Here is a 25,962-nt window from a genome sequence, read left to right on the forward strand (position 1 = left end):
AACAATCTAGCACGGAGATAGCATCAGCATGGAAGAGAAGAGAATCCTAGTTAGGAAGAACATATGTCGTCACTAGATAATGATAACCACATTTAATGGGCACAAGCATGAAGGCATGAATTTCAGAGATTTCCCCCTTGTTTTAAAAAGTAGGGGCTTATTATAAAAATGCCCAATTACACCATCAGGCACGATACAATATTTATGATTAAAAATCACTATAATTAAATCCTAAGTGCTGATTTCAATTATTTAGCAGTGGAGCAATAAAATAAGCAAATACCTTTAAAATGTTATTTTCATAGACAAATCGCAGAATACAAAAGTAGCTAAAAGATTACCTGTTAGGACCTTAGACATCCAATAGTAAGATTTAGGCTGCAAGGATTCTCAGATCCATTCTTCTGTGCAAGCTTACAATGAAGCTAGTATTTGAGAAAAGAGTGAATTCCTGCCCTGACTGGGTTAGTTACCATATCACCTTAGAACTAGACACTTAGGAAAAACAAAGGCATATATAGAGGCTAAAAATAGTGAAGATCTGAAGCAGTGAGGGAGTTCAATCCACAGGAGCCATGTCTGCACATGCCCCTCCCCTGAAGGACCTAGGCTGTGTTCATTAGTGTTGGAAAACCATGGAAGATTATATTAAAAATATATCTAAAATTGAAAAAAATAGTTCCAAAACATAATGTTTCTCGAGAAATAGCATTCGATCACCAGAAATCAAGGGCATTCCCAGAAGATAGTCTAAATAATCTATCTGTCATAGACAGCAGAAAAAAAGCTTCCACATTAAATATTACTAATTCTGTTCTGGGGCTCAGTAACACTCCTGGATAATTGGTGATAAAAACAACCAGCAAGCAGGAGTGAAGCTGTGGCAAACCAGGTGCTGTGCTGTCCTGACCAGGGACAGGACTCTGTCAGTCAGTGGTACCAAAGTGGCCGTGCCACCTTCCTTTCTTTTTGGTGTAACTGATGTTACATCAAGGAAAGAACTCCAGCACATCTCCAAATTTGCAAGGCTCAAGTGCTGTCATGTGCCAGATTCACCATTACAGGGCAAAATAATGGATGGATGTGGAGCTTCTAGACTGCCTTCGCTCCAGCTGTTACCTTGCAGAAGTTGGGATAGATGACACTCTAAAATTCTTCACATTTGGTATTACACTAAGAATTCTTCTGTCTAAAAAAAGAATGCAGCCCACTTTCATTCATATTTCTGACAAACTTTTGCTTTTCTTGATAGATTTTCAGCTAAAGCAAATACTAAGTTAGATTTCCAGTTCAAACGAAATGTCCTATAAACGAAATACAGCTAATTATTCCTTGCTTCCTTACATCCTTCTTGTTTACCAAGAACAAAACAAAACTTGTTGAAGAGCACATTTTAAGGCAAGAACAATGAGCATTCCCAACCCCACAGTTCCATTTTTATTGCAAATAAAACAACCCTGAAGGTCTTCCATTAGCTTCAGAGGCTGGGAAGGAGTGGGAAGAATGATGTGTTACACTACAGTGGAGGAAGTACACACGCCAGCTGGAAAAATGGACTATAAAAAGCTTTTCTTACACAAACATGAGGAAGCAACCAACACCCTCAATTGTTGAAGTGAAAGCAGGGAGGCTTAAACACACTACTAGAAAAAAATTAAATTAAAAAAGTTCTGCAGTGTGTCACATGTTCCCAGTTACTCTCAGATTTGAGAGCCTGGTTCGATAAGGTCCAACTCTTGTTACCAAGAGCAAAAGAGCACAAATGCTGTGGAGCTGGGGCAGGCTGGAGACCCTGCTCACACTGTACCTTGGTTTTTTGGCACAGCACCATGGACTCTCTCCCTCTCTGCAACTACTGCAAGTTGGGTGAGGAGCCCTCTGCCCCTGCAACAAAGGATCAGAGTGCAAAACCAGGCCACAGAGCTGCACTGCAGGAAAGGTGGTGCCACCAGTGCAACACTTCTGCTCCAAGGGCCTTTCCTAACCAGCAGCATCCCCAGCTGCATGTCAGGAACACATCCCCCCCAGTCACCACAGGAGCATGGTTCACCCAGCTCAGAACCAGGGCAAGAATCCCAAGTACAGCTTCAGAAGGTGAAACAGGCTCATTACAGAAAAGCAGATTTATTAGAACAAAGAGCTAAATACTGGCAGGACAGAGATGCAAATTTTAACAAGGCAGACTGAGCAAAAAGGAGGTGGACAGTGAAGTTGGCCACACTGATTTTAAATCCTTTGGAGAGATCCTTCCTGGCCCTCTGCACTGGGCAACACTCATTTGGAACAGCCACCCCCAGTACAGGCTCATGCACTTCCATGCCTCAGGAAACAGTCCCATACACCACAGTATTCTGATCCCTGGCAGCATGAAACCTCTAAGAGGTACAACCAAAACAGCTTCCATGGTGACCTACTGCCACTTCAGTGGTCTCCTATTTTTCCATTAAGGTCATTTTCCTTGTCCATGAACATATATTGACTCATGGCATTTAGCAAAGTCAGAACCCTCTAGTTCTAGAGCTTGAACTTGTCAACAATTATTTAGTGAGTGTAATGGAGCTAGGTCAGAACGCAGACACCCAATCCAGTGATTATGCCAGTCCTTACAAAGCATTCCTTCCCCAGCAGCCACTGTGTGAAAGGACATTAAAGGTCGAGGTTTGGGTGTGCAATGAACCTGTAGCTTCAAACTGATTTCACTTCGAAATACCACATGGTTTGGGTATCTACCACTTGTAAATGACTACAAATCAAAACCAGAGATGCCATCACACAATATTCAAGTGGAAGCAGATAACCCACATTCTCTCCTGCCCCCAGAACACAAATTGTTTTGGAACTTTTGAAAATAACAAGAAACACACTGAACACTTGGACAACACAGACCTACCAATCTGGGACAGAACTGCAGTCTTCTTCCCCTGCTGCTTACTTAGGGAAGGTGTTATCATTGCTGTGCCCAGAACACACAGACAGCAGCACAGCTTAGCACTTCAAACACCAGGAGAGCAGAGCCAACACAGGAGAAACCAGCCTGCTTTGTCCCTGGCATTAATGGTCAGTGCCAAACAGGAATCTGGACTCTTGAACACGTTTTCTTAATTCTGCAGAAGGCACATGAAGGAGCTCTGAAAGGCCATTCTCCCCCTGATTTCAAAGTGAGAATCCATGGCTTTAAGAGCTCTGCTCAGACATGGCTCTGAGGAACCTCATTCCTAGAGGGCTCCTTTTCTCCCACCTTTATGTCTGTGCTCATTTTATCTCATTGTCTGGGTGGGTTTGTGGTTTGCTGCTGTTGTTTTTTTCACATTAAGTGTGTCCATGGGTCTTTCCACAGCTCACACTGTGTACATTTAAAGTCCTTGACAGATTTTGTTGGCAGCTCTACTTTTCCCACCTTCTAACACTGACTAGGATAGTTCTTCTCTCAAATAGTCTCACTGCTTTCTCACAGCAAAACTGGCACTGTGGACTGCCAACTGACTCCTAATAATTTATTTCTGTGCACAGCATCATACAATTCTACAACGTGAATTAAGAAAATAATCCTCAAATCTTAGATAATTCTCGTTTTTCTAGAGGTCAAGAAGTTCCTTTTTGGATATTCAAACTCTGTCAGTGATAGAAACTTGCATTTTAAGAAGAGGCAAGCAGAAATTTCTCATCAAGTGAACATGTTGTGCTTTGCTTCTGGGCACACATGACAGTGTCTTTTTCGCATCACACCTACTCTACTAAATATACAAAACACTGTGCAAGTGATAGTTTTGTCAGCCACCAGCTAATCAAATGAAAAATTATTAGGCTTAGAAAAATAATAAAAGCAGAAGCCAGCTGTGCATTTGCTGGATGAAAATCCCAGTGTCTCCCATGTTAGCTCATGTGTATTTCAATTTCTGGGAAGAAAATAATGGGAGTTTCTCCACCCTTTCTCATGTGAGCCATAAAACAGATTTATTACCTAGGATATATTCTGTGTTTTCTCCTGAGGAAAAAAGAAAGTGGTGGAACAAGTTCATTTTTTTCCCTTCTAAAACAAGGATTTTCTTTATAATAAACACAGAGCTTAATTTTGGTATCATATGGCCCTTCTATTTAATGCTCTGGTCACACTTTTTGCCTTTCTAAATCTTGAATTGTTGCATTTTCATTTCAGTGGGGAATCTACAGCTGCTCCAGCTGTTTGAGTGTGAAAAGTCTGTCCTAAGAATCCTATCTGGTGTTTTAAAGAAAAATCCTTCCCTCCCCTAAATCAAAGAAATTTAGCATCTACTGAAAAACTATGGAATAACTAAAACAAAGAAAAAAAAGAAAAGCTAAACATTAGTCTGTTTCATTAGTCTGAAACATTAGTTTCTTTTTCAAATAGTTCTTGCTCCGCTTTACCTTACACTCAGCTATCACCCAGCGGCTCTGGGAAACTCAGGCTGCAGACCCAGAGGTTTAGGACAGGGTTGCATCTCATCTGGGAAGGTTATCCTGTACAAACAACTATTTTTTTACTGTAATGGTCACCTTATGACCTTTAAAAATAAATCATGAGAAAGAAGAATTGCTGACTAAAAGATTTTTTTTTCTCCTAAAACTCTTAATTTGCTCACAGTATCATGTTACGGTTCTAAAGACCTGTGCTGGTAAATCCATTCACAGAAAAGGTGACTTCCTCTGCAGCTTTCGCTTTTGAGATGCAGAAGAGATGATTCCTATTTCAAACACTCCTGAATCATTATATAGCCTGGATCCTCCAGTTTAGAGCTCTGGCAACTTTCAAGCTAAGATATCCCTTTTTTAAATGACATGCAGTAACATGGCTTTTTGAAGTAAATCTGTTGACTCTGATATTTGTAGCCTAAATGTGTTCTGCAGTCTCCCATCGCTAACCAGCACCTCTTGTTTCATGAGTCACTTTCCTCAACACGGCCAACCCGACATCTCCCAAAGTTTCAGTTCTTTCAATAATCCCATGATCTATGAGCGTTTACACCAAGTCATAAATGCCAGTGAGACAATTTTTAAAATGATGAGCATTAGCTGCATATAATTAAAATGTATCATAGGAAGTGCATTCATTACAGTTGTGAAATTATTTTATTGCTTATGAAAATAAAAAATAAAATGCACTTTTAATGATACGACTGCGCCAGTACAGAGCTCAAAGGAAACTGGCTTGCTTGGGCAAAAAACTGTGCAGGCTTTTATTGAAGATTTGTTTCATTCTCATTGTTTTGTGATCACTTACACTGCTCCACAGAGACCAGTAATCTGGAAACTAAACTCCAGTAGCTGAAGAGTTTTCAAGCTATTACTAATTTGAAATCCTTCATTTGTACCACCAAGTATATTTTAGTGCAGTCAGACTGCATTCTAACAAAGAGAGCATAAATGCATCCCCACAGACATTCTGGGAGGGAAAACACTATTATTGCCACTAGACACCTTTTTCCTTTATAAAAACATACAAACACCACAAACATGTAATGCTGTGTTGAGATTCCAAGTTTGTACAGAAGTATCAGCACTACAACTTGAAAGGGGTATCCAAAAAGCAAAGTTCAATTTTTTAAATCAAGTTTGTCTCCATAAAGGCAGAAATAGCACTAGTATGCATCTATAATCCAGCTGCAACAAGACAATTTATTACAGAAGAGCAGTTATAGTAGCTATTTTATCCCAATTAAGACAGTGCTTCATAGAATATAATTTTAAAAAATCAGAATCTTCAGGGTTAAATTTCCCATCTAAGCTAATTAGCAATGGTTTACAGTTACTACTGATCCAATGAAACAGTTCATTGTTATGGCTGAGCTTGTAGAGAAATAGTATTCAAATTAAAAATAAGACCTATACAAACACAAAGCATAATACAGCCTGATGTACTTTGTGGTAGAGAGCCAAAAAAATGTGTCTCTTTAGAATGTAATAACATATATGGGTCAGTAATTCAGCAGTTCTTTGCAAAAAGAAACTCACAGTATTCTAAAATGTTCAGAAAAGGCATAAATGTACTTAGTCAACACATCTGCTCCTTAAATACCTTAAAATTCCAACATTGTAATTCCAGTGCTTAAAAATAAGTCTCCACACCAATTAACCAAAATCAGACAATCTATCTGATATTAGAAACAGGCATCTATTCCAGAGCATGCAACAACATAATTTCCATCTGCAGAATCTTTATAACTGATATCAAACATCCAAGCCAGAATAAACAGAGTTAGACTTGCTGATCGCAGGGTATTTTTAAAACAAGAAAAAACTAGTTTACCTGTAAATCAATGGAAACATTAATGGGTTTCATTAAAAAACAAGAAGTTGCTCCAGTAGCTTTTAAAAAATCTAATAATTTAGTTGCAAATAAATTTTTAAGGATTCCTTACACTTCCTGTCACTTAGGCTGACAGGACACATTTTTAATGACATTTCCCAGTTACAGAGCCCTCTCTAAAAGCCTCACAGAAATGCTGCTAAAATTGTGGGTTTCTGGAAGGAGCTTCAGAAGGATGAAAGAGACTGTACTAAAAACTGTGGCAAAATGCTCCTCAAAACAATTCCCAGAGGAAAAAGTTACATACATATTTCCATCCCTTGTGTTCTGTATTTTCCAGAATACACACCATGCTTGCTTTTCACCTTTTTCGTTACAAAATGAAGCTGCTGAATCTGGAACCGGGATTGTTTCCTACTCTAAACTGGCATTTAAAGGAGATGTAGAAGGCAGTTTCGCTATTTTAAACAACCAGCACTACTGAGGAGAAAAACACAGCAACAGAAGCCCCTGCCGGAGGTCAGTCCCCCGCAGTGTCCCTCGGGCGCTGCGGGACGCGCTGGGCACACCGCGGCCGCCGGGGACGGGCGCTGCCCAACGCGGGCCCGCGCTGCCGCCAGAGGGCGACGGCGAGCGAGCCCAGACCCGGCCCATCTGATCCGTTGATAAATACAACGTTATTTTTCACATTACCATACTGTACTTAACAACAGTATGTTTTCTCTTGTAAATGCTTCCAACTGAAAAGTACTAAAGCACTTTTAGGTGCTCCTGAGGACTGCCACTACTCTTTTGCAAATGGTGGGGAGAGACCCACCTGAGGCTGTGCCTGCCTTCGACAGAACCGCGTTCAGTACTCAGCCAATGCTGTTCCTGCCTTACCTCCGTCTGCTCAAGCAGTGTAGTGTCGCTTAAATACCTAAAATACTTATTTCTGTCGGTCACAAAAGTACTGGAATTATTATAGGGAGTTGTAAAATTCAGTAAACTAGAACTGTGAGCTCCATTACCGCTGATATTGATGTCTGATGGGGTGTATCCTGATCTCAAGGCACACACACTGTATCACCGCTGCCAGAGGAGCTCCTGTGCGGCTTATCCAGGGAAACTGCTGCAGAGCATCAAGGAGATGCAGACCGTAATCAAATATCAGTTTTTTCGAGCAGGTGCCTCACATCAGCCACAGATAGGACACCTCCCTCACCGTGCTGGCCTCTTCCCACCCCTGCTAGAGTGGGGCTGTGTGAGGCTCAGCAGGGCCGTGCAAGGCTCTGAGGGGCCGTGAGCGGCTCTGAAAGGCCGTGAGTGGCTCTGAGAGGCCATGAGTGGGTGTGAGGGGCCGTGCGGGGCCCCAGGTACCTCTGAGGGGCCATAAGAGCCTCTGAGGGCCCATGCGGAGCCATAAATGCCTCTGAGGGGCCGTGCGGGGCCATAAGGGCCTCTGAGGGGCCATGAGAGCCTCTGAGGGGCCGCGCGGAGCTGTGAGGAGCCCTCAGGTGCCGCGCGCCGCGGGCGGTGGGTGACGTTGCCTCCGTCGCGCGCCCCGCACGCGGCGGCCGAGCCTCCAGGAGCCGTTGCCCTGGCGACGCCCCACGCGTGCGCACAGCACCGCCGCCTCCTCCGGCCCGTGAGGCGGCGCCGCGCCTGTGACAACGGAGCCCTCTTAGCCTGATCCGACCCCACCGCCACCCCCGCGGCCGAGCGTGGGGTTCCCCCATCCTCCCTTCCCCCGCTCACCGTGAACTTTTCCGCCCGGCGGGGCGGGTGCGTGGTAGCGATTATTCGGCGATCCCCGCGGGAACCAGGCGGATACGGAGGAATGCCGAGCTCCGCGCGTGACGTCACGGGCCGGCGGGAGGCGCGCACGCGCTGTCGGTCCTGGTCGCCGCTGGCCCCGGCGGGCCGGCACCCAGCGCGGCTCAGCTCGGGGGGCTCGGTTGGGGGCTCCCGCCCACGGCAGCCCCCAGCGCCGGCGGCGGCACCGGCAGGCAGCGCAGCCCTGTCCCGCTCCGAGGGTCCTGCGAGGGGCCTGGCGCCTGCGCGCTTCCTCACGCTCCGTAACCGGAAGGATCCGGCCTTCACCCGAAGTGCCGGGTCGGGCGGTGGGGCCGGGCTGTCGCTGCCACCAGCCCGTGTGTGGCTCGGGCGATTGTCCCTGGCTGGCTGGGAAGGCGGATCAGTGGCTGTGGTTCGGGCTCTCTCCTTGCACAGCATCCATTTATCGGGTGCTCTGCCGTGCTTGCGGTTAGCGCATTCCTGAAGTCATTTGTGTCCTCCAGGAGCCACTGTGAACTTGGATTTGTTGGGGGATAAAGCCCTGTTCTTTCAGTTCAACACAGCCATAAAAAGTTTGCCAGGTCCCGCAGGAGAGCTTCCATAGAGAAAAAAAGTTGCCTCCTGAAATGGTTCCCAATGGAAGTTACTGGTTAGGTGTCACAACTGAGCTGAACCAGGCAGCAGTTAAATAACCAGTGTGTATTGTTGGAACAGAGCTGCTGTGGGGTTGGAATTGTACCCGGCTCCTGTAGCCATGCACCCCAGCAGGACGCTGGGAAGCGCAGTGCAGAGTGTGCAATGGCAGCACTGCAGAGAGATGGACTCGTCCTCCTTTCACAGGCCCCTGTTACTCTCCAGCCACACCGAGACCTGCTCAAGGAAAGCAAATAAACCATCACTTGCTTGTGTCACCGGCCTAGGAGTTAAAAGCTGTGTCATTTATGTAGTTTTTCAGGAAGCTGTCCTGCTCTAGTTCCAGCTAGAAAGCTTGGTACCTCATAAAACATGCTTTTCAGTTTTCCTACCGTTTTTGCCTATGGAGCCAGAGTCTTTCAAAGTAAATTAAATCTAGTGCTGTTAAATGAGTGCTGTTCTATTCTGTTCCACTTCTATTGATGCAAACAAAGGCGTAGAGACTTCTTGTGAGTTTGGGAAGGTAAATCTGGAGCTTGCTTTTCTACCCATATCAAATTTCTCATCAGTAGGAACACTGATTCCTAAATCCTTGCTCTAAAGGGCTTTAAATGGCATTTGGTGGTTATGAGAACACAGTAGACTGAGGAGGTTATGCCTCTCATTAGGAGGAATGTCCTGAGCACAGATAAGTACATTCTGTATTGTATAATGCACAAGTACAGCCCCATATTTCCCAGTGTGTTTTGTTGAAATGATTTGAATTAAGAGATTTAGAGCAGCAGATCATTGCTATAAATTGTTATGTATAATGGAACCACATGTTCAGTGTACTTCAGGTCTTTAATTTGTTAGGGGCTAAATGTTTATTAGACTATGGCACAGTTACTGTTCCCTACAGTCGCCTTGAAAATGAAATACCCCTTTAACAATGCAAAGATAATGAGTTGTACTGCAAGATAAGGTGGTTACCAGAATTCAGGAATGACAGAATCCAATTAATTTAACATGAGTTAATGCAAGATCAAATTTACTACAGTTGGATGCAGTTTGTAATTGAAAGTTCCATTACAGCATGTTTTTACATGTTATCTCCTATCAGAAGAGATCTCAAAAGAGCAAATCCTCTATTTTGAACAGCAGCAATGTGTTTAAAATATCATAAATAACTCTTTCCTTACAGGTTTGCTGTGAGGAACTTCAGGTCCCAAGAGCGCAGTTGTGCACAAGGGGCTGTGCTCTTGCTCTTTCTCACAAGGGGACTGAGCTTAAAGAGAAACCTGGGTTTCATCTTTGACTGCTTTGTTGGGCAGTCCTTCCCTTGTTACTTGTTCATCCCTTTTCCTATTTTCCAGTCTTCTGAGTGATCACCCCTCATTGTTTTTTGGGTGGGAGGGGTGAAATCAGCCCTCTAGTCAAATAAACCTTTCAACCTCCTAACTTCAAAATAAACACTTTTATTGTGGACAGTCCAAGCTCCTTAGGCAAAGCTTTAGGTCTCAAATCCAAAAGATACACTGTGTCCTTTTAATAAATTCATAGTGGAAACTCACTATTTGCCCATTCCTGTGGTGTTATGGAGGTTTTCAATGATTCTGGTTTAGGTTTCGGGATTAGGTGAAACCAGAGTGCCTTAAACCTCTTTAGAGGTTTGGGATTAGGTCTGCATCAGGCCTAATATAGCCTTTCTGTGCAAGGCTAAATTAAATGGCAGGAGTATTTGTTGTGCACTGATTCACAGGTGTTTGGCAAAATACCAGAAAACATAAAGAAACCACTGGAAGAATCATGAAGGCAAAGCCATGGAAACATGAGTATTAGCTAAGTACTGAGGTATCACTTGCAACTGTGGGGTCTTTCAGACTGCTTTTAAGTGATTTTAAGCATGGATATCATTTTTATGTGTCTCTTTCGCATGAATGCGAGTAAATTGAAGATCTGTCGTGCAAATGGATCATGGATTTTATTTGGGTATTACATTCTGGTAATTTCTGCCTGTTTTATAGCAAATGTATATTAAAGTTTGTCAAACAGCTGATATCACTGAAACTCTATTGTTTTATTGTACACATAAATTCTACACCTCCTCTGGAGCATGCATTGGCCTGACAGAATATGCTAGGTCACGAGGAGAAAAATGCAATAGATTTATGCCTACCATTAAAACACTGGCCTGTCTGGCCCAGGAGGCAGAGGCATTTGCCTCACTGATGACCATGGACTAAGTGGAGGAACTAATTTCATTGTTAAGGCTGTCTACTGTGAGGCTTTTCAGCACTTTTCACTCACGTTGTCTCTGGTAGGGCAATTTCTCCTCTGTGTGCTCAGTTCTGTAGTTTGTAACACAGGCAAGGCCTGACTCCCTGGCCATCCCCTGGGGTACTGTGTGAGCTGGGCAGGTTGCATCAAGCAGAAGTGCAGCTCATTGCTGCAGGATCTCTGCAAGCTGCAACAGCTGGTTTGGCTGCATTTGTAGAGAAGAGCTGATGCCTGGCTCAGCAAAGCCCAAGCCTGGCATCAACAGAAGCCAGAGATGGGGAGGCAAAGCACAGTGCCCAGTGGTTCAGCTCCTACAGCTGCCCTAAACCAGCCCTTACCTGAGCATAACTATCTCCTCACACTAAAGTGTTCCCTTCACAGATTTTGTGCCTGCCAGCCCTTTTTTTGAAAAGGATAGTTTGACTGCATTTATCTACCCAGAAACAGATTTTAACTTCACTTGCAGACTTGCCTGTATTTAGAAAGTTAACTAGATCTCAAGAATTGCAGGGCTTCTCTGCAGGTTTCTGCCATACCAACAATGAGCTCTCTTGCTGCAAGCTTTTTTTTGCATTCCTATGTTCCAAGTGTTCTGATCAGCAGTGCATACAGCCAGGTCCTGTTTTCTCATGGCTGCTTGCAAAAGCAAAACAGAAATAGTTAAATCAAGTTTAACAAGAGTATGTCCCCTCTAATCAGATGAGCTGTAAAATAAGAGGGAGGCTAACTAAAAGGATTTAATAATCTTAGAATCTGTAGAAAACGTTATTTATGGCTTAAGAGTTACACAAGTCTTGAGCTTTAAATGTAAGTTCTTTCCTTCTTTAATGGTGCATGTAAGGAAGAGCAAAAGAGAAATGTTCCAGTCAAGGACAAAATCATAAAATAATGAGCAGAAGAAGAATGAAATGAAAGTATTAGGGGCCAGGGGAGGCTGAGTGGGAGTTTGTCTTCATACATGATTGATCTAAACTTTAAAAGGAAAAAAATAAAAGACTCCTCAAGATGGTTATTTGAGCATAAATAACAGTTCTCATGTCAAATATGCTGCTATTTCCAATGGAGTCTTTTCACTACAAAACCACAACATTCTCAGCCCTAATCTCCTCAGATAAAACAATACGGCTGGTGGCTGTGAATGAGCACTTTGAAACCAACCTCTGAAAACAGCAACACGTTCGGGGTGAAGAGAACTGAGGAGACAAAGAGCTGCTGTTTATAGATTTTTGCCAAGTGAGGCCCCACCTGGCTTGCTTGGGAACGTGCTGTAACACCTGAGAATTGTTTCTCTTTGGAGGAAAGTCCAGCTCAGCACAGCCAGCCCAGGGGACTGGGGCTATTGATGTATCTCTGAGTTTGGTCCTGCACCAGGCTGAGCTGTCACTGAAACCTGCAGCAGTGAAATATCAAAATCCTCCTGCATGCCTGAGCCTTGAGGTGTGTGTGCAAGGGTATGGTGAGAACAAATAGCTGGGCTCTCTGTGACAAGGAGCTCTCCTCCTTTCCCAATTTGCAGCCACAAGGTGATGTCCTCTCCCTTGTGCTGACCCCAGCACTCATCTGAGCAGCATCAGGGCTGATGAAGGCAGGAGCAAGGTGCCAGGAAAGGAGAGGGCCTGGGAGGGAGAGTGGTCATGCTGGAAGAAACCTGCCCTGAGCAGTGGCACCAAAAGGAGCAGCCAGCTGGGACACAAAGGTTTCCATCCAGAAAATGACATCTCACCTTGAGCAGGAAGCTCATTTCCCTTCACAGTCAGTGAGGAAAAGCAGGCTATTAACCACATAGGAACATCCTTTTTTTCTCATTCCACTGTTTCTTAACATCACACACTCCAACAACAAGCTTTGAAATCCAGAAATGTCATCCCATGGGAAGTGGGAGAAGACTTTTGTCTCAGCACAGCCCCTCAGCTGTTCTCTGACTTGAAGGACCTTGCACTGGTGGTGGGGGACATCCTATGGCAGCAAGACTTGGAGCAGGATCAAATGAGGAAACACTGTGACATTTGCACTTTCATGTGGGTTTTAGGGGCACTGTCCATAACTCAGAAAAATTCTGATATTTTTGAGCCCCTCTCAGAAAAAGAAGGAAATGAACTGGGCATTGTTCTCCTCAAAGAGATCACTGTAAAATGGCCTTTGGACACGGTCTGGAGGCATCAGCTGCACAACCTCCCCATCAGTGCTACCCTTCCAGCAAAGCTTCTGAGGCAGGGCTCAGATGAGAGAGATGTTGACAGGATGCCAAATCCTAACCCTCTGGAACTAGACAGAAAAGAGAACCAAATGGCAAACCTGTATCTGTGTCCAGCTGCAAAAGCCCAAGCTTCTGTTAAGTCTGAAAAAAACCTTTGATCCAAACATTCCCACTTTTTAGGGTTTCCAAACTCAAGTGAAAACACAGCAGTTTCACCCTAGCTTGAAACACAGCCTTTTACCTTTGATTTCTGAGGAGAGATCATTTTTCCTGGGGTGAGGCACATGGACAGCAACAGATCCCTCATGTCTGGTCCAGACAGGCCAACCAAAGGCTTAAGTGGACACACACAGAACCAGCAGCATGTGATGGGATTTAGTGCAAGGAAATCAAACTCTCTGCTCCACCTCCTGAGCTTATCCTTTAAAGACCAGTCCTGTGCTCACAGCTGGAGTTTATGTGAGTCCTGCCTTATTAATTAACTGAAGCCAGTGCCTTTTCCCCCTGAATTCCAACAGAAGCAATTAGAAAGCAGATACTTCACACATAACAGCTGGTTCACTTAACCCCCTGCTCATGCTATTGTCTCCCCTCCCCCAGTCAACTCACATCCCCCTTTTCCATGTAATGGAGAAGGACAGTAAAATCAAGTGGCAAAAGCAAGGGCAGCAGATAACCATATTCTTAATAAAATCATCTAATGTGACGCTGAAAGCAGAGAATTGTTGTTGAGGCCACAGTTCTGAGCAGGGAATCATAACATTCACCCACCAGATGGGAAAAAGAGCTTAGGCTGTCTACAGTGTCCTCCTTATGAGGGGATCTGTATCAAAGTAGCAGCATATTTTCTTCACTGAAGGCTGTTGATGTCATTAGAGCAAGTCTCATTTTTATTTAAGACCAGAGTTAAGAGTCACATAAAATTGGCACAGGTGAAGGCACCAGGCCCCTTAAGTTGTGGAATGTGACTCTCTGGGAACTTTTTGAATGTTCATGTACCTCCAATTTATTTATGTTTGGGCAAGCCAGCACTAGAGCTTCTCCTCGTTGCTTCTCAGTATAAATACAGCCTCAATCCTGCCATTAGGCCTGTAAAAAACCCACTCTATCCATTAAATTTGCCCCACACCCAAGACAGATCCAGTTACAGAAGAGCAGTTCTGCCCCACTCTGTGTTACACACATCTCTGGGAGATGCTATGAACAGAAAATTAAACTCATAGCCAAAATCATTCACCATGACACTGGAAGTGAAATCTGCTCTTGCCAAACTACCCAAAATGCATGTTCTGCCCCCAAGCAAGTACACCAGAGGCTGGAGTACTCCAAGTACTCCAGAGGCTGGATCTGGATTTAAGGAAAGTAGAGCTGTTCAGAAGGAAACCAAGTTTACAGGAATGGAGATTAATTTTCTTCTGTGAAACACTTCTGAAGCAGTGAAGTAATTTCAGTCTATTTGAGGCAAAGGGATGATTAAGAGTCACATTTCTTTTCTTAGATGGCTAGTATTTTTTTAATATAGAATTTATGGGTAAAATACAGCTCTGGTCCCACACAGGGCATCTGCTCATAGCATATAGGAGTAATAACAAGAGTAGACACCCTAAGTACCCAGTGCTGAGAGATTTTTCTGCTAGATGATTCTTCACTGATCCTGAAATCAGGCAGCATTAAGATGACATTTTCAGTTATAATATGGGGAAGATTTAGGTCCAACCATAAACTTCCCATTTCCTTCCTCAAAGAGGTTCCTATCAGAGAGGCTGCTGTTGCAGCCAGCCAGATGTTTGCCATCTTTATTACAAATTTTCATGTATCTTACAACACCTACATACTGTACAGCAGACAGATGATGCAGCTATCTAATACCTACATTATAGACATGAAGAACAAGTTAGGAGGGATTAAATTATCTGCCCAGCTTCCCACAAGACAACACAGGTGTGGCTAGAAATCAAAACTCCAAGCTTCTAATTTTTGCTGTGTTATACTAATCTTTTTATATGCTTTGCTGGAAAAAAAAAAAAAAACAAAACAAAATACCCAACACATTTCTGTAACATGTTTGTTGGTTGAAATATGGGCACTTCTAATCAAACTAAAAGATTAGCATATTTTAGAAACTGTTACAGCTGATTAGTACACTGGTCCCCCTTTTTTATCTCCTGGATCTTTCTAGAGGAAGAAAAATAAAAGGGAAGGGTATCTTTTTCTAACTGCAAAGGCTCCAGCTAATGAGAGTAGAAATTGTATTTTATATTTTGGCAGTTAATGGTAAACACTATTATTAAAGCTATAATAAGATCAGCAAATGTTGTATGAAATATTAGTGATGTCTGAGCACAAAGCAGAGTCCCCATTTCTTTAGTTAAAATTACAAAATGATTAACAGCCCAATTAAAAACATTTTTGTTTTTGACATGATAAATTATACTTTATCTACCTATCTGTGGATATAATTGATTATTTTATCCGTTTGCTGTTGGCTGTCATTAAAAAAGACAGATACCATGGCTTTCTGGCCTCTCTCCCACTGAGAGAAAGAACAAATCCTGCTATTAACGACAGACAGGATCATTATGAAAAAATTCCATTTGCCACTAGGCAACATAGCCGAGTTCCAGTAATTATTGTATTAGTCAAGCCGTTGAGAAGTTCCATAAAATTGAGAGAGTTTTTAAGAAGCATCCAACATTATTTGGCAACTTTTGTGATGTAACAATTAAAACCATGCTCCAGGCCCCAAAATGTGCAGGAGATTGCCAAAATCAGATAAAACCCTAGAGGGCCCCTGACTTGCAAAGGGGAAAAAAAAAATCAAACTGTTTACTTTTAGGATCAGACATTCATCAACGTTTGGCTTTTGTTTCAGCTGGTGTCAGATAATAACAGCACCACGTTTTCAGTTGGCTTCTAACAAAACTCTGCACTGTTCCATGTCAGGTCCCAGGGTGACACTGGCCTCTTCTCATGGACCTGATGCTACCAGCTTTGTTTGGCAGATCAGATACCTGGGGGCACTCAGCAGTGCCTTCTGCAGTGAATCACATCTGTAATCCACCAGTAGCATCAACAAATCACTGGGGAGAAATGCAAGTTATTCCTTCCTCTGACATCTAGGAGCTGAGCCAGGCAACACCCCAAATTATCAGGGCTGCAGGGGATAAAGCAGAAGTCTCCTGTCCATGTACCCCATTAACCTGTCAAGGAACTGATAAAAAAATCACACTTTAAAACTGCTAAGGGAAATTGCTACTGAACAAAACTTACAGCCAAGTTTATAATTTACCTACTTCTCTACTGAGTGGTGTTAAGGAATAATGATGTACAGTACCAAAAATGAAGGTACAGGATCAGACTTCTGCAATGGAAAGTGAAGTTGCAAAATGTAGGCTTGGTTTAGCTTAATGAAGACTACAGGAAGCACTTCTAGAGCACATCTGTTTGCAAAGGAGTTTCTCCCTTCCTAGAATAACATGCCTGGGTCAGAAAGTTGCAATGTTTTAAAGCAGTGTGATGGGAGCAACAGTTTCCATGGCAGTCAGAGGGAACTGGGGTCTGAACATGGGCTGGTGCTGTTGTCACCAGGAGCAGCAGCAGGGCAGGGTTTAGCACCAGCACCTGCCAGTCTCCACCTGGAACATGCTGTACCAGGCAGGACAGATAAAAAGATACTCTGGAGCCTGCCATGATATGGCCTTTCATCACCCAGCTCTGGCACTGGAGATGGCTGCCAGCTGTGAGGGCCTGCTGACCTATTTAATAAAAAAGATCAAACCCACAACCCTTAGCAATAATGGCTTTTATCTGATGTAAATGGGAACAGTGGCACAGCACCACAGGCCACGGGCAGCCCTTGAACCATATGTTGGATTGCCAAGGCAAAGGCTCAGACTTGTGGAGAGAGGGTGTGTGAAAGAAAAGCTGCTCCTCTCTCCCAGCTCTGAAACTGATCTTGCTGCTCTGCAAGGCATGCCTGGGTCCTAATAAGCTCAGGAATCAGCTAATGCTGGAAGCTTCTGCCACATTTTCCAGCACTTTTAACCTCTAGTTTGGGTCTGGCAAATGCTAGGGTGTGGTGAGATGTGTTGCTATAGAAGTATAAAACCCTATTAACTACTGGCTGCTTTTGGGACACAGCATGGCCTTGTAGTTTTCTTCAGCAGAACTAAAGCACATATTTGTGGTAGGATTCAATTCTCTTGCATTTGGAGCTGTCATCTAGGAAGAAGCATCCTAGGTCAGCTCAAGAACTTAGGTCAGTGTGGAGAATGAATTCTTATTCTTGATTTTATGAATAAATTGTGCCAAATCTTCAACATATTAGAGTAGTGTCAGATGAAGACCTAGCAAGTATTTTAGATATATGTTATTTATTAGCATTTAAACTTCTATTATTAAAAGAGTTATGTTACAACATACATGCATGAGATCCATCTAAACTTAAAAAATAATTTTAAAAAATGTATTTCTAAGCTTTTTGGTTAGTGCCTCTAACTTACAGCTCATCAGAGCCATGAGTGAGGAAAATTCAAATCCCAGCACACAGCAAAGGGCTGTGATGAAAGAGGGAGAGTGGAGTGGATTGACAGTGCATTGTTTGTGGGTATTGCTGAGAACAAGATGAACCCACTGAACAAATGATAACTTTATATTGAAATTGCGAGGACTTTGGATCAAGGGCTACAAAGAAGGCTAAACTCCCTGATCCAGGCAGCTCTCCTCAGACCACTGCTGTATTTTCTCTGTGGGCTGCAGCAACAAGCCTGAACAATTCAACCAGTTTCCACCCCAGCCTGGCTGTTCAGGCTCTAGTTTGTGGGTGTTTGCATCTCCCTCCGTTGTGTCAGCTGGCTGGTGCTACTTTTCAGAAGGATGCCAGATGGCTGGTACTTTAGCCAACGTGATTTCCAGATAATTGGTTTTTGTAGATACCTCTTAATTAAAATAAAAAATATATGTAAAGGACAAGTTTATCATCTGCTAACACATGCCATGGCTGTCTCTCAGTCAATCAGCATGAAGCAGACAGAGCTGCAGACTTCTCTTCTACACCACCAGTATCCAGAAGGAAAAAAATCAGAAAATCAGTCCATCTGCAAAAGTGATCAGACCCCTGTGCTTCCCGGCATCAATTCCCATTTACAGGATCCAGTGCCCTCTGCTGAGGAGAGCCAAACTAAGCATTAACGTGTCCCAGGCCCCCAAAGGGACTGTTCAGGTACAGCACTGTGGGGCAGAACAGTTAGAAGTTCACCTCTATTGCCACCCCTTGTCCCATCTGTCATCAGTGCTTCAGGTCACTGTAAAGCCACCCAGGGAAAGTATCGGGGAGCTTGCAAAGGCCACAGAGATGTGACAAGAGGGACATGTCCCTTTCTGCAAGGGGAAATCCAGGTGGACATATGGCAGTTGTGAAAGGAGCTGGACTAGCAACCTTGACAGGCTGGAGCTGAACAGAAATGCTGCTGCTCTGCCTTGATCTTTATTTACAATAAACTGCTGGGCTCCAGCTCAGTGTTTTATCTGGGAGCAGCCGCCGGCGCTCCCGCGCCCGTGTTCCGTCTCATTGCTGCACTGACATATTTACACCAGGCCGGGGCCCGGGCAGCTGTGAATAAGGGGCCATATATCAAGAGAGGAAAAAGGGATGCAAAGATGAATTTTATGGAATATTTTCCATTTTTCTTTGACTTGGTTGTGCATTTTGCTACGGCCCATTGGGCGCTCACTCAGCACTTGGACACTTTGCTCCGTGCAGTCTCGCCTCTATTTCTAATTGTGTCTACATGCCAAGCCTAGCCCAGTACCTGAGGCAGCCTGCAGGGAAATGGAGACTGAAAAAAGAAGAAGGTGGATAGGAGGAAAATTTCCTGCCCTTTAATGGCATATGCCATGGGAAAGAAAATCATATTGTAAAATCTCTTGTAAGTTCACCAGTCTTTTCCGAGTCCTGCAGGATACCTCTTACATTTGAGTTCCAAAGCGAGAGGAAATACTTCCACTAATTTGTGAGAGAAAATAATCAAGTCTCTTTTGCAGTTTCAAGAGATTGTATCACCTTTGATTTCTTCTCTGGGCAATGAAAAGGGTTAATTCCTCACAGTGTTGACCTAATCCTTTCCTTTTTCCCAGTGGCTGACTAGTAAGTTAGATGTGTTGACTCTGTTTATAAAGACAAGCTTTGGACATAATATTAATGATATTGTGTGTGCAATAACATTAGAAAACAAACACAGAGGCACCTGGGGAGTCTGAAGGCATCTTCTGGCCTTTCTGGGCTGACAGCACAGAGTGGCCCTCCAACATTTCCATGTGGAAAAACACTATCTTGCACACAAAAGTTTACTTTGAGTGACCCTCTTGCCTTTCAAACAATGAGAAGTCAGGACTGTTACAAAGCTGACAACTTGTTTTATAAGAACAGGCCATTGCTCAACCAGCTGAAGAGAAGGGAAAACAAGGGATTCCAGAGAAACAATGGGAAATGAAAACTGGACATTTGAATGGACAAATGGCTGGTGTCTTTACTCTGGCACTGACATCCTAACAAAGGGTATAAAAGTTATTTTCCTTATGTTGTTGCAAGGCAGAGATGGGAAGAGAGCATTGTTTGTTTATTCATTTGCCTTAGAGCTCCACGAGCACAAAGAAGTCACTTGACAGTTGCCAGTACTTACCCAAGGCTCAGGTTCATCCCACTGGGAATTTTCTGCTACCTTTATAGCCCATGTGAGATCCAAACCAGCACATGGAAGTGCTTAGTTCCCTCTATTCTCTATTTAGGAGGTTTAGGGGGGTGAGGCACAATTCCTGTTATGTCACATGGTACGGATGAAAGCCAGGTAGCCCTCACTGGTCACCTGGAGATACTGCTCAGCACAGGTGTGTACAAGGCCTCACCTCAGAGATTGCTCAGGCTTTGTGCATGCAGGTGTCCCATCCTGAGTGTCACAATGCAGGCAGAATAAACTACATGTCCTACTGCTCCTGAACCACAGAAATTTTCTGGTGCAGCTGTGTTTAAATGGAGCTGAATCAAGGTAATCTCACCATTGGAATAAGAGCCATCAGTTCCCAGGAAGAGATCTGCTCCACTGGGTAAAATGTCTGTCAGCAATGCTGAAGAATCTTCTCAGATGGTTCTTTGGAACTCTCTTCTCTAAAGGGTTTCATTACCTGCACTGGAGCAGATGAAGTTGCACTGGGAAGGAGCATCTGAGGTCATCAAACTCAAGAGTTCAGCAGGAGTCTGGCAGGGATAAAAAGACAGTCACCATTTTAAACTAGGACATGGGGATCATTTAGTGACTCACCCAAGATCACACAGATGGTGCTTATACCAAGAATTAGACCCACCAAGCCATCCAACACCTCTGGATTATTCATTGAGGATTAGAGTCCATTTAGGAGTCTGTTTTAATATAAAAACGTAGGATATGGAGCTATGATGGAATGGTAAATTAAATACTGAGAAGTCTGCCACATCTCTATTCAAAGCAGGCTAACATTTCATGTAAGGAATTACATGCTTCAGACAGTTGCAATCATCTTCTGCAGAAATAATTTAAGCTTACTTCATCTGTTGTATTCTGATTTAAATTTTTATTGGAAATATAAATACCTATGTCGGTCACCAAACCAAATAAAACAAACATATTGAGTAGGGTCTATTATAGACTAATATGGAAACAAATAATCTGCAAGTCTGGTTTTATTTATAAGCTTATTTGAGTTTTTACTCTAGGCTCATATTAATCGGGTTTGTGGTTTCCACATCTGTACTGCTGATGCCCAGTGCAGACAGCATGCCAAGTCAGACCTGGGCATCCTCCAAGCTCTAAATGGAAAACAGATGCCTCAACTGCATCTACCTCAAGACAAGCAGGGCAAGTAACCTACCAAGTAACCACAGCGGGTGCAGCAGGCAAAGCAAAGCTCTGGGGAGCTCTCTGAGGTGCCTGCTTGCAAGTTTCTTGCTTCTGACTTGCTCCAGGGGCAGCCAGACTGCCGCCTGCATTGTATTTGCTCTCTCTGATGATCAAGAGATACCAATTCCCTTCACAGCCTCCCTTTTCCTCAAGCTGTAGCTAGGAATTCCCAGACTGGACCAGTTAGTTCACAGTGTCAGCTAGCAATACATATTCTAGAGGAAGATGGAAGAACTCCTGCAGATGATGGTAATGCAGGATGAATTCTTTCCAGAACCCTTGATTATTTTTAATATTTATAAAAAGCATTTTGAATGTTCACAAAAGCCATAAATATATATAAAAAATGCCCATGCCCCTTGTCAAGCCAAAATGGATCCAGCTGTTCTGTGGTGCTGGTCTCTGATTGCAGAGAATCCCTGTATTAATGAAAGATGTATAAAGGGAATCCCAAACTGGAAATATGATCTCTGCTCAAGGCTGTTCAACTATTAAAGAATATTTCAGGGAAGTACATCAACACAAAGCTGATTCTCAACATGGCTGAGATCCAGTCCTGAGAACCCATCTCCATGAAGGCATCTGTACTGCTTGCAGATATTTTTCAGAGCAAGTTGCTTCCAGAAAAGCTTTGTTTTGTGCTGGTACATGGCCAGAGTTTTGTGCCAGTGTAGCTACATCATTACAAACCCATTCCCTAAGGCCCAAGAGAACCTCAGTGCAGTAGTAATGCCAGACCTGCTTCTTTCCTAAGCCCAGGAGGGAAGCCAGTCTGAGAACTCGAGCAAAATCACATATATGACAGTAGTAAGAGAAAAAGAAGCAGTGTCACTGGTGTAAACACTAAAAATTTGGCAGAAGCATTCAAATGTATACCTTGTGTACCCTCTGATGGCCATCCAGCAGGCTCTGCCACCTGTAGCAATTCTCTCTTTCTACCATTTTCACCAAGGGATGCATTGCATCCTGTGCCATAAAATATGTTCTTTCAAGTCACTATAGCATCTGTGTGTTGTCCATACAGCAAAGCCAAGATTTGTTTTAGGAATTCAGAGCAGGAAAAGGGGGATATTGGGGAGGGGATAAAAAATTAACACAGCCTCAATGTCCTAGCCACGTGGAAGGGCATCACTCTGTCATCCATCATCATCCTCCCCAGAGAAATGCTTTGCCCCCAACAGGGCTGCTCCACTGGCTCCCAGGCAGAGGCAATTCTTAGGAAACTGAGATGGCAGAAGCACAGAGTCTGATAGCAGAGAGGCAGATCTGTCATCAGCACAGAAGGCTGATTCCTTGTGGCAGTGACTGGATAAAAGAAGATGCAATTAACAATTAGCTTTGGTAAGAGAAGACAAAACCCTTAAAACACAGTTTCTGCTGCAGCAAATCAAGTCACAGACTCAGGAATTAATGGCTCAAAGTCTTGGTTCTTGCTTTCCTAGATACACTAGAAGATGAAAGAGAGAGTGAATTTCCCCTGCCATTTCATTCTGGCTGGCTAAGAATTGGGGCTTAGCCATGGAAAAGGGCCAACCTTGCAAGAGTTACAGGAAATGAGAATAGCTTTGCAGCATTTCCAAGCAAATTCAGCACACCTTCAGATTTGTATTTTCAGCAAAAAACTCAGACTTCTCACCCCAGAAAACAAAACTGAGGCTTTTCAGTAGATGATGCATTATTCATTTCCAGCAGAGACTAGATTCACATGATTCAGATTGTCTGGAGATGTGCAAGGAATATAATCAACTTGCATATGCATAAAAGGAGTGTTTCTGGTGCAAAGTCACGTATCTTCCTCTCTCTAAGACATCTTGTGTGTGGATTAATTCAGACTCTCAAATGACATTAAAGAACCTTGTTCTATTATTGCACAGTCCACAGGTGCATGAGACCAAATCCAGCAGAGCCTACATGCCTAGCTCAACATCCTGTACAGCACTGGCAGCCATTCTCTCCTCCCTCCTTCCCAATCACTTTGCTTCTTTGTGCCCTACAATAATTTCCCTTCTAGTCTCTCTTTTTCTCTCCTTTGTCCATAGCACGCGACAAATTATTTGTGGTCACAATGATTAATTTCACAACTCACAACTAATTTGACCCTTTGCTTGAAAAGGAGACAATTCCTTGTTGGTCCAGACAACTTATCATCCCATGAGCACAATAAAAAGGCAGAGCTGGTTATCAGCTGGGAGATGCCCATGAGTATTTTTACAGGCAGTGTGTTGGGAGGTCCCTTATCGAGTGGGGTGAGAGCTGGCATGTACTGCAGGCATGCAGGGGGAGGCAGATTGCTTTCAGCCTGCAAGGCCACACAGTATGGGAAGTGGTGGCTTGAAAGAGGAGTGGAAGAATGACAGATGGTTTGTGCCTGTGCGTTTCTTTAGAGGACACCGGGTTCCCACCATGGGAACAGCGTGGACAGTAAAGGCAGTGACTGGATGTGAGGAGTGACAAAGCAAGTCAGCCACGGATGGCCCGTGGGAGGCCAGAGGAAATGCACCATTAGTCAAAGTTGGAGGAAAAATAAAATGCGATGACAACTGGGCCATTCATGTGCTTCCCCTTCAAGGACTGACCAGACCCTTCACAACTCAAAAGACTCAAGTATCAGCTTCTTTTTCTCTTCAGCCAGGCTAATGTGCATTGGCAGGGTCTGAGGAACTCCCTTGTCACTTACATTAAATCTTATCTTGTTGTTCTTGGCTACACTTCACTGAAGTACAGTGAGGGAGAGTGCTTCAATCAATAATGCAGATCCAAGGGGGCACCCCCTCTGCTGCTCCTAGGGATCAACACAATGGCTTAAAGCAAATGTTCACCCAACTTGTGAACTTGGGAAATATCAGGACTCCCAGAATTAGACATAAGACAATGAAGTGGCCTCACAAGGATGTTTAAGCCCACACATGAACAATCTCATCACTGCAGGGTAGCTTTTTGCATTTTGAGAATTTGCTACTCAATGCGAAAACTGCAACACCTCAGAGTTCTCTCTCAGCAACCTTAGTGACAAAAAAGGCAGCCTTGCATTCACAACCAAATTTCATCAGATGTTCCACTTTTCTACTGTCATGGGAACCCTGAGGCACTGCTGTGAATATTGAATCTGATTCACTGCTGTGAATATTGAATCTGATGCATTTTGTCATTCAGGAAATATGAGGGCCTTCAGAAGGTCCAGCTGTAAACACTCACAAATGGTTGGTCTCTCATTCTTCAAGGGGAACAATACCACAGCTATGGACAGGACTTCTTTAGAATTGCTATGGCCTTTCCAGATTTGGAAAGTACAAGGGAGTTAAAGGAAGATGCAAGCAGAAAATCCCAAAATGCTCTCTTATGAACACATTGGATTTTTACCCCATCAAAAGGGACTTCACTTATTAACACTTAAATAGAGCTACAAGTAGCTTAGTAAAAGAGAATGAGCCTCTTGCAAAAAGGTGGAACAAGAAAAATTCAAGGGTAACAAATAAATCCTTAATTACGAAAGAGAACCAAAATCCTGACCTGAAACTCTTAGAAACTCTGGATATACATAGAATGAACAAGGACAGAAATGCAAGCAAAGTCTGAAGTGTCAAGAGAACTCTCCTTATTCTTCTCTGTTTGAAATATGTCTAAGAAATAAAGTCAATGAAAAGTAAAGAGGTAAAAATCAAAAGTTGCTGCCATGATTTAATTAGATCTCAGTCTGGTGTAAATTAAATGAATTTTAAAAAATCCTTTGACAATCTAAGTGCCATTTCTTAAGTCTCCAAAGCAGCCTGTGTTCTTTAAATTACTTCCTGTCATATGGTTAATAATTCCTACTTTCTACACTAGAGTCATTCACCTGGGACAGCCAAACTGAACAGTGCTATCAGTGTGCACACCCTGCTGCCTGAATTGCTGTGCTTAACAACATCTTCCCAATTATCCAGGAGTGCACTGCCAGCAGGACATTACTTGACTCCATTTCTCTAAGGAAAATGATTGCATTTCCTGATGTTTTCAGCTGTGTTTGTACAACTTGCCTTCGTGTGAAGTTGAAAATTAATGCATTTCCTCTTGATCCTTTGAGAGAGAGGGAAAAAAGGAAGATTACCAAGATTAAATAAAAATGCCAAAGCTCAATCCTTTGTCTCCATTGAACAGAGGTGTTTAAAGAAAGATTGCTGAGCTCAACCTCCTGCATACAGCTTAAAGCTGCTTTCTAACCTGTTGCTCTGACACAGTGTGAACAGAATACTGGTTGGCTGCATTACAGTTCATTCACATATTAGAAAAAGATAAAAGTAAAACAAGCTTTCAATTTTAACTGCTTTGTTGTGAGTACACCATGGAAAAAATGCATTTGGGCCTTTTATCACAGGGAGCCAACAAAGAAGGGAACATTTATTTATTTTCTCAATTTTTTGTTTAAAATCTAAAGCCTGTCTTTTTTCACTGTTTTCTTTCCCTTGATATTTTATTATACTGGAGCTACATAATATTTTAATAGACAAGGACTGAAAAGGTATCTTTAGCTTAGATTCATTTGAGTAATGTTCCCACCCAGGTAATTCCTTGGGAAAAAGAGTCTCCTTGTGAAAGATATAAGTAGAGGGATCCTGGTCCTTGGCTTTATACTGAAACAAGGAAAAACAAGCCAGATTCCCATATTGCTTTAAAGTAAATGAAAGGAGGACAGAAAAACCCCAACAGTCTTTCTGGTGTTTGTATGATCTGGAAGAAAGCAGGGCAGGAGGTGCAGTAGGGGTACAGTTCATCTTTCATGGAGTATAAAGGCTTTCCTTAAATAAATGTATTAATATATTGGACATATGCTATTACAAACTGCTGAGACTTCTACCTGGAAAAATTTTCACCCACCCCCTCCTTGGAGATGCTGGTTCTGACAGGCTGCAACTGCCAATATC

The 25,962-nt window shown here is 43.1% G+C and overlaps 1 protein-coding gene across 1 annotated transcript in view; it reads right to left on the minus strand.

The window, feature by feature from the left end:
* The window catches only part of GNB1L (G protein subunit beta 1 like), a 46,756-nt gene extending 38,663 nt beyond the window's left edge, over positions 1 to 8,093 (minus strand). The window contains exon 1 of the mRNA XM_054288884.1: positions 8,003 to 8,093. The gene's annotated coding sequence lies outside the window, so the exon portion shown is untranslated. The remainder of the gene's footprint in view (positions 1 to 8,002) is intronic.
* Between the last annotated feature and the right edge of the window lie 17,869 nt (positions 8,094 to 25,962).

This window comes from Melozone crissalis, unplaced genomic scaffold (assembly GCF_028551555.1).
Source record: "Melozone crissalis strain CALT ecotype California unplaced genomic scaffold, PUWL_Pcris_2 ptg000063l_1, whole genome shotgun sequence".
In the NCBI taxonomy this organism is placed as follows: Eukaryota; Metazoa; Chordata; class Aves; order Passeriformes; family Passerellidae; genus Melozone; species Melozone crissalis.